Source organism: Streptopelia decaocto (assembly GCF_964273445.1).
Source record: "Streptopelia decaocto genome assembly, chromosome: 5".
Lineage (NCBI taxonomy): Eukaryota > Metazoa > Chordata > Aves > Columbiformes > Columbidae > Streptopelia > Streptopelia decaocto.
The window spans coordinates 42,083,369-42,093,567 of NC_138659.1; positions in this window are offsets into that span (position 1 = coordinate 42,083,369).

A 10,199-nucleotide genomic window follows, 5' to 3' on the forward strand; every position below is an offset into this window, starting at 1 on the left:
CAGGATGAGTTCATGCAGTGTCAGAATGTGACTGTTCAGCACTGAGGTGTTTGCTGTAGGTTTACATGTCCAATCAACAGCTTTTGTGAATCTTCACACCACGGCCTCCATTTATATTGCTGTTCACAGGTCTTTGAGTTCTTCATACCTTCTGAAGCAAGTTCTCTGCTTGAATTAAGTGGAGAGCTTTGAGCATTTGTGAGTCACAGAATGGGGTTATTATGAGGCTGAGTGTAAACCAGGGGTTTTGCCTCCTGTGGTCTTTGTTATTAGAGCACAGAACTTAGACATGGTTTTCTCAAAGTCAAAGCAGGGGGAGGATAGCTACATGATCTATAGAACAGCAGTCTCTCCCAACTTATTTGTAAGGCTAGAGATGATAATTAATGAAGAGAGCAACACTGAATTTTAATTGCTCTGTAATTATAACACGGCAATTTATATTGTGAGACTTTCAAGACTGTTCGGCCCCTACAGCATTTTGTTCCTCAGCTAAATCTAGCTCTAAAAGTTAAAGGGAGAGAAATAATTGGTCCTGAAACATACTTATCATAAGTGGGTCGTGTGTGTGTGATGCCATTTATCATAATTTACCTAGGGGAAGCACCTCTGTGTCAAATCTGATAGACTGGAGACCAGGCAAGTTAGGGCATTTGCTAATAAGCAGGCAGAGCTGATGCTGGAGCAGGGTTTTTCTTCTCTGAAGTTTTATAAACTCCATATAAAGGAAACTTCAGTCCCCATAAACTCAGATTAATCAAGGGAGAAAGCAAAGAAGTTGCTGTGGTTCCCTAGATAGTTGCTTCTTCGTTGGGCTTTACATGTCAAGAAATGGTAGTTTGCATCTCTTCACTTTATTTGGATCGTTGTGTTGACAGCATGCATGGTGGTGGATGTTAGCTGCTGAAGAAAGTTGTCTGAACTTATGAATGGGAAAATCTGAAAAATGTCTGCTGTTGGACTGGCTCAACAGATAAGATGCTTATTTAAAATATCTAACCATTTGAAGATCTTGATCTCAACTTCTCTTATGAGAGCTCTAATTTTTCTTGCTTCCAACTGAGCAAGAAATGTCAGAAGGGCAGATTTTCCTGTGGCGTGGAAGAAAGATGTAAGAATTGTGTTACTACTTACTCCTATCATTATTTGTAAAATTCCATCTGCAAATGCTGCTTTTCCTCAAAGGCAGTCCCTAGGAGCTAAATCAAAAGACGGCCAGCTGGTCACAGGTAGGGGTGAACATTAAAGATTCCTGCAGGAGGAAGGTACAAAATATTTCCTCTCCTCATGTAAAAAAAAAAAAAAAGAAAAAAAAATCAAGAAAAATAATAATAGCAAAGTCCATAATCCAAGTTGAATTATGAAAAGGGTCAGATCCAGAAGGCTCTGTGCAAGACCCCTGCTTTCAGCTTACTCATTACCAGGCCTCCTGTTTCCCACAGGAAATTTCTCTTGTTTGCTGAGGTTTCAAACTTGAGCTTACAAATAATGGAGGAAAGTAAACACATAAATATGGTGAGCAGGCTTTTAAAGCTTAGCTTGGAAAAGGATGTTGAGGAGGTGGATTTCCATCACTGCAGATCTTTTGGAACAGCTTAGAAAGAAATCTGTTAGGAATGGAATAATGGATCTACCTTTGAAAAAGGGAGGCTAAACCAAGTAACTTATGAAGGACGTTGTCAGCCCTACTTTTTTATGCTTTGTGGTTAACCAAAGCTTTGCCACATCACAGACTGTATTTTAGATGTAACCATTGTTTTCCACCAACAGTTGATAATGAAGAGATTTCTGGCTGAGTTTTTCTGGAAAGTGTTGTGGTCTAATCTGGGGAAGTTCTCAAGAGGGGTGGGGAGAAAAATGGAAATATAGATATGCCTGAAGATTAATTAAAAATATCATTTAAAATTCTTGCCCTCCTAGAAATGCAAGAAACCTTCAAGAAAAAACTCCCTCTCTCTTCACTCACACACACAAACTTCCATCACCAATTCTGCATTATCCATTTCTGCTTCACATGGAGAAATATCCCATTAGGAATCTTTGCTTATACCAGGGACTGAAGTTTTGTGTACGTAGGAAGAAATATAGGTGGCTATTGCAACTGTTATTTTGAACACTTGCATTTTCTTGTTTATTCTCAGAGAAGCAAATCATCTCAGTATAATGTGGAAGTCAGAAGCATCTTTTCTGTGCAGGAATTGAGAATATCTGAAGTGACTGACATTTAGTGGAAGAAAAAAAGAACAGAACATGAATCTCAGAGCTGAAGCTTTTAACTAAAAAAAATTTTTTTTAGGGAAAAAAAACATGTTTCTTTTGCGATGCTTGATTATTATTTCCTTTATTGTAAGGTAGCAGAGGGGGGTTGATGTATATTGTTTTGTCTGCGAAGGGGTTCTGCCTTTTCTATATCTGCCACAACAAAATTGAAAATTATCTCAATTTACCATGGAGAACTTAATGAATTCAAACCACATGAATATGCCATTTCCAACAAAGACTTCTGTTTATTTGTTTTGTTCATGGTGTCAGGAAGCTATCTCTACTCTGGAAACAATCAAGGTTATGCAATTTGGCTGCTGAAAGAAGAATTTTCTTTCCTTAAATTTCTTTTCTCTCATGTAGAAGCATTTAAGTTATTGAAATTAGTTAAGAATGCTTTAGTTAATTTCTTCAGATGTACCACTTAGCAAAACAACTCCATTGGCAACTGTCAGTCATGTTTAACCAAGAAAATGAGCAAACAAACCAAGAACACAAGATTGTGGTTGCATTTGCTGACTGGTTAAAGTATACAGATAGAAGAAATAGCTCACGATCAGAAAAGAAACTTGCTTTACCAGACCATGCTACGTGACCTGTTTGTATTCTTGTTGCAATTGCTAATCTTACCACTATTATAAGAATTAATTAAGTATTGACATTCTGATATCTAGATGTTTTTTTCCATCAAAAGAAAAAGCTTAATTAGATTGCAAGTATTAATAGTAGCAGCATGTATTTCACAGTGCTCCACAGCAGGAGCTGTGGAGAGTGCCTCAAACAGCTCTGAGGCCCTGGATGAAAATTCGAAAAAATTTGAGCTCACATTATCTTTAATTACAACAATAAGCACAGACAAGTTTACTGCATTCTCTCTTACTAGGACTTTCAGTAATGATATCCATGAGTTAGACTAGATTGGATACTCTGAACTCAGGTAGTCTTGGGAAAAGCATCAGATCACTGAAAGATTAAAAGGCTCTCGGACAGGCCATATGGCTAAGTGGAGCTAGATTCAGGGATGCGCTGTGAGCCAATAGCCCCTGGAGTCTGTGCCTGGGAAGATTAAAACCTTGATTAGCATGATAAAACAAGATAATGGGATTGCCAGAGGATGTTACTAATGAATCCAGAAATACTGTTTGCAGGTAGCATAAAATCAAGTCTTAAAAAATATTTGACTGGTGAGCTGAGTTAGACTGATGAGGATAAAGACCCTTTTTATGGAGGGGAAGCCAGCACAGTAAAGGCAAGTATGATTTGGAGTTGAGTAGTAGATGTCTGAAGTCATACCACTGCTTGCATGGCATTGAACTTTAATCTCTTCTTATCTCCCTGCCTTTATTCATGTCTAGTATAAAATAAAAATGCCAAAACTTTATACTGCTCAAGTCTAAAGTCATTATGAACATGGGAATAGTGCTGCTTGTAAGTAATAATCATTTTGGTTTTTACAGAACAATACTGAACGCTTTTCAGAATGCATATACACATAAATATAGTATGCATACACATATAGGATACAGTTACTAATCAGGTTTAATTATTCAGGTTGGTGGGTTTAGGATGTTTCTTAATGTTGCTTCTTATTCTACAACTATTTTTTGGAAGACTATTGACAGCTTTGACTGGTTTAATGAACATAGCACATATGGAGAATCTAATATGCTGCACTTTCATGCAAGAAAAGAAAGCCAGCGGTAAAACCCAGTACCATGGCAACTTTCTAGCAACAGAATATCGGCAAGCGTTTTCCACGATTTCTCTAGAGCTCTGAAATGGCTAGTTAAGGAAATATCTCCTCATGACAGTGAGATTTTTTTCTGCTTATTTTCCACAGATACAATGTGGAATACTGGTCTTGTCTGAAAGGATTTTTTTGACAACATAGCTATGAGAAAAACAATATCATGGAATACTGGATTTGTTTTAGTATCAAAACTTAAATAAAATGAGAATAATCTCTGTAATTTAAGCAACAATATTTTATACATATTTCTTCTTACTAATACATTCCCTAGAAAACACTGCAGTGTCAACTTTCTTGAGGGCTTTGATATCTTCAAGAAAATTTCTTGTAGAAATGCGAGTAAGGAAGACTTAGGCATAGGAAGTTGTTTTATAAGAGATTATATGTTAATATAGTGAAGCTACTCTATATAACTCAAAAAATTATAATTACTCTGTTACTTTAGAAATGAAACCAAATCCTTATTTTTGAACTTGTTCAGATTGCTACTGTGAAGTGTTGTTGTTGTTGTTGTGTTTTTGTGTGTGGTTTTGTTGTTTTTTAATTTTTTGGGGGTTTTGTAATGAAATGTGAGATTAACTTGCAGGAACAACTTTACAGTAGTAATAAATGCTGATACTGATGTAAGGAGACGATGTGTATTGCCAGGACTGGAAACCTTATTATGTGAATCACATACAAGTTTGCAAGTGCTTGAGAACAGAAATAGTAATATAAAATGGAAGATAAAAAAAAAAAAATAGAAGATATAAAGATATGCAATTTTAAAGCTCTCCTCATGGCAATGTTTTTGTTGGAAGGCTTTCTTCCTGTGCCAGGTCATGCTAAAAGTAAAGAAGAATTTATGTCAAAAACATGATGGAAAACTTTTTTTTATTTTAATAATGGAAGAATATTAGCTTTGTACCATTAATATGCTGAAGTAGGTCTGTAATGACTCTTAACAATTTGAGGGGCAGGTCAGAATCAAGGTTAGTAAAAGGCTGAAATAGCATCTGAATCACTTCTTATCTCTTAGTCCAAGTTTGCAGTCTGTAAGGCTCTTATGTATTTGCCAGATCTGTCTATGGGTCTGTGTATTACTGGAATGTACAGAGCTGATGCCTCTTGGGTGAAGGAAAAGGGAGTTTACCACATTATACTGCTGTTTCTTTGGTCTGGCCTATACAGATTGCAAATTAATTAAGTAAGGGTATAGCCAGTTTGGCACTGAATTATGTGTCCTCACAGGAACACAGTCAGCTTCCAAACAGATTTTTTTCTGCCCCCAGAAGCTGTGTTGCTCAGTACAGCACAGAAATTTGCATATTTGCTTAGGACATTGTTTTATTTTTTAGTAATAGTCACATTGAGGTTGCTATAAAATTCTGCTATGAGTTAGTATTCTTGGAATTTAGTTTAAGACACTGGTCTTGGCAGAAACTTGTTATGCGAATAATATCCTCCAGATGTGAAGTATATTACAAAAATTAATAAAGAATGTAACTCTAAGAGCGCAGATAAAATATACAAAATAATCTATGTAGTGTCTTTTTATAATAAGAACTATAAAATAGAAATAATAATTGTGATTTAAAGTGTATATTATGGAGCAATCACAAACCTTTGACCCTACTATAATTTTGAACACGTATGTTTCACTATACTGTTTCAGTAATAAATTCCCTGTACAACAATGTAAATTATTCAGAGATGGATTCACCTATAGCATGCATGCCATCATACGAAGTTGGCACAAGAAGAAATGAGAAAAGAGAGACTTTTACACTCAGGAGCTCTTAATATATCAGTGGATTGGTATTTGCCCACAGTGAGACAGCGAGGTGTAAAAACAGGAAATATGAATTAGATCTTCTCTGTTTCAAGATCAATTTTATATAATTTGGAAGCTGAAAAATGAAACTATTTATTTGTTTATAGTTGTAGAACACTACATTCTTCAGTGACAGATTTTGTCTTGAAATAGAGAGAAGCAAGGACCCTGAAAACATACACAGAATAGTAATCAACTTTGAAACCTTTAGAACTCCCATTGCAACATCTGAAAAATTAAATCTCTTTTTGCAGGAATTACTGTAGTTTAGGAGAATTTAAAAAAGCCCTGCACTGTGCACATTTTACTGTGCAACGAAGCCTCATGTCAAGTCAGGATGCAATTGTTAGGGAACAGAGATAAACAGAAGAAGTGAAATGAAGAGAGTTCAGTGAAAAACACAGAGTTACTGCTCACAAGTTGCCTAACAAATACCAGCCACATCGTTGCAACTCGTGGACTGACCCAGCAAAGAACGAGGATCCTTACCACCTTGTAGCCTCAGGTACATATGTGGTGACAGAGAAATCTTTTTAAGAAGGCCGATTAGATGAAAATGTAAAAAAACAAAACAAACCAAACAAAAAAATCCACCCCAAAAAGTGCTCAGCAGCAATGGACCTTCAATGGATCTTTAAATTTGACCTGCAATTAAACAAGCTCATGGTGCACTTTATGCAAAATGTTGGATCCTGACCAAAAATGCTTATAAGCCACGACCTGGAAAATATTCTTGTCTTCTACCTTAAGGGGGTTTTGTTCCCTTTCGCATAATGGTTGTAAACTTTTCTGTTTGTTTCAGCCTGCATTTTTTTTTTTTTCTGGAGAGCAAAATGGAGGTTCACTAGTTGTAACTCAGTAAACATGCTTTTCATGTGAGGCTTTTATATCTACCTCAGAAAGCTCTCATTCATTTCTTTCTTCTGTAGGCATGAAAGATTGTTTATTAAATATAATAATAATAATAAAGTAGAGATAAGCTTGCTTAGCTGGCATTACTTCAGATTCCGCCGTATTTTTCCCCAGCCTCACTTCATTATAGCTCTATTTGGTAGTGCATAACCAGCATGTGTCACACTGAATGAAGCCTGGCTTCAGAATAACATGTCAGTAAGATGATTGCTCTTGGAACACACAGTGCCCTTACTCTATAATTAAATCCAAAACCTGTGTGGAAAAACTTGATGTTAAAAGTCTTAGCTTATGTTCACCAGTGACTAGTAGTGCAGAGGAAAATGCTGTCATACTAACCTGAATTGCTTCCCCTGTGTCTAGTTGTGGGAGTTCTGGCATGACGATGCTCCAGCTGGGAATGCTGAGCCACAGGCTGCCATGAGCATGGGGTGAAGTGGTGCCGCCGGACTCAGCTGCCAGGGAAGCAGTGCTGGTGGCAGCCTTGGCTGCCTGGAGGATGAGGCAGGAGGAGGGGACAACTGTGCCACTGTGGAGGGTCAAATCTGACTCTTGAGGCTCCCTGTTGCTTCTCCTTCATCTCCCTGGGCTGGTTTGCTTTGCCTTCCTCAAGAAAGGATGCTTGGCCTCCATCCAACCTTCTCTCCTTGGAGCAGTGATGCTCGCTTCTGCTTGCACAGCTAAGGGACATACACATATGGCACCAGGCTGGGGTGTGCTGACAGGTTCAAGTGCTTTGAAGGGCATGGAAATGGAATCTGACCTTTTAGGAATGGTCAAAATTCAATCATGAGAAAAAAGTAATAAAAATGTCATCCTCCACTTTCTATTTGGCAGTAATGAAAGACCTACCTGTTCAACTGAATTTTTAATGAACAAAGCTTTAAGGAACAAAACTTCAATAATTTCATTATCTTTAAGGATACCAAAGCCTTGGATTCCTAGAACAGTATTTTTAGACAAGCGAATTGGGAGAACATTGTTCCGAGATAGGAAGGAAAAAGGAGGGGGCCATGCCAGGATTGCTGGCTGTCAGTGCTGTTCATCTTGTATATTTTTTACAATTCATCTCAAGTATGCTCAAAGATACCCCAATGGAATTGTTCCAATTTCAAGCTGAATGCAGTGTATACTGTAATATTCTCTAGAAGTAAAATGTGTTTTAACAAAGCTTAGAATTTTCTGAGTTTCTTTAGATTTATTTGAAGAAATTTGAAAGAGGCAAATAGTTTTAAGTATTGATTTCTAACCTGACTTTTCCAATCAGTACATCATGAACATTTAGTTAAATGAACTGGCTTTCTACAAGGTGAATAGAATGAAATTATTTTAAAAAACTTTAAAATGTATCACCTTTTTCTCTTTTCAAGTTTCCCTTGGCCTTCCCTTTACCTACTTAATAGAGGTAGACAAAGTTTGTGTTCTTCCAGGACAGCTCGTAGGCTTTCAGATCAGAAGTTTCTAACTTTTTTCCTCAGTTCTCATAAGTCATAAACACTTCATACTTCAAAGCAGTCCAGCATGTTGAGACAGCAAAGTGCAAACTCCTTAGATAGCCAACAGTATCTGTTTGTCTGATGTACTGTGTCCCCTCCTGAACAGGTTCCACCATTTCCAGACCCATATTTTTTTCTGTCTCCTGAGACAAGACATTCACTTTTGATCTTGTCCCTGTCTTCTTTCTTCTCACACAACTTTTGATTTTCAGAAGGGCCATCTCAGTGATCTGTCATTTAGATGAGGCTACTTCATTACTTCTTGATTTAGCTTTAAAATTACACAATAATAAATCAAACATGAAAAATAGTTACTTCAGTCACCACCTCAGCCAAGACCAGGACCCTCTGAGATGTTCAGTGACACTTTTTTTTTTTTCATACTGCCTTTTAAAATCTTAATTTCTGCTTTAGGACTACTGTAAGTTGGGGAAGTCTAGTTTTGTACCAGGTTCAGCTCATAAAAGAATGATGTATGCTGCTGAAGCATGCAGTCCATAGGAAATGAGTGGCTTTTATCAACTGAATTTTTTAGCTGACGGAAATAATAATGAAAAAAGTTTGGATTTTGGCTGCACTTCACTGCTATCAATGTTCATTTTGGTTTTGACATTAAAATACTCTAAATGCTCAAGAAAATGTTCTGGTAGACACCAAGCAAATGTTCTGAAAATTTCTGTGACATTGCCAGCTCCTTTTACTCCATTCCCTCACATCTCAGCAGAAATCTGATGTTGTGTGAATGGATGAGCTCTGGCAGTCTTCTGGGACAGGTTAGGTAAACTTTAAGGGTCAGATTTTTACTGGTCATTGAACAGTTTCTTACCAGTAGGAAATACTGCAATTGATGGTCTTCATTGTCCTCCCCATGGGAGGTTGGTTGCATAGAGGAGGTCGCCATGGTGGAGTGTAACTGCCTGGTTATATGTTGTTACCCTACCATGCTTGATTTTGTCCCATTTCCATTGAATCCTGAGGTACTGCAAAGCCCAACTGATGTAGACCATATTCTAAAAGACTTTCAACTACGTTTATCAGCAAAAGCTCTGAAAAGCTCTTAAGGAAACAAAGATGCCACAGAATAAAAGGGAGGGTATTTTATGGATTAAAAAAAATGTCTAAAAGTTGGGAAAAAAAAATGTACGAGTAAATGGTTGGTGAGGGAAGTCTCATGGTCATGAGGGGAGTCTCAGAGGTGTGTGCTGGGATCTGTACTGCTCAACATACTTATGAATGATTTATAAAAGGAATGACTTGTAAAATGGTAAAATGTGCTGATGCTGGTAAGTTGCATAGGGTGAAAAGATGAGTCGTGGCTGTGAAGAGTTGCATGAGGCTCTTACAAGAGTGGTTATTAAATTAGCAAGTAAAATACAGTTTAAATAATTGTGAAGTGATGCATGTGGGGGGAAAAAAAAAGCCTTTGCATATAAAATAGGGTCTAAGCTGACCACTATTGCTTGGGAACAGGACCTTGGAGTAACGGTAGTTCTACAAAAAAGTCAATTCAATGCTCCATAGCAGAAAAAACAACAACAACAAGAACAACAACAATTGTTGGGAATTATAAGGATTTAATTAGGAAACAAAGTAGTGAACATCATTATGGTCTTGAATATCACTTAGATAAGCTTGTGTCTTGAATACTGCCTGCATGTATGTAGTTCTGGTGTCTGTTTCAAAAACAATAGAGTGAAAGTGTAAAAAATATGGATTTTCTCTATACAATTTTCTTATGTCTATTAGACTCTGTGGGAAGTTATTCAGGTTAGTTAACGAGTGTTCAAACTGAGAACCATCTTTAACTATTATCAATGCACCAGAATATGATGTTTTTTTTTTTTTTTTTTTTTTTTTTTAGTTTCCCCTTTTATAGGTAGTAACAGATTTGTAAGCTTCCAAACCTCTCTTAGGGTAGGCACTATTGTCAGGCTTTGTTTGATTTTTGATAGTGCACATTGCTATT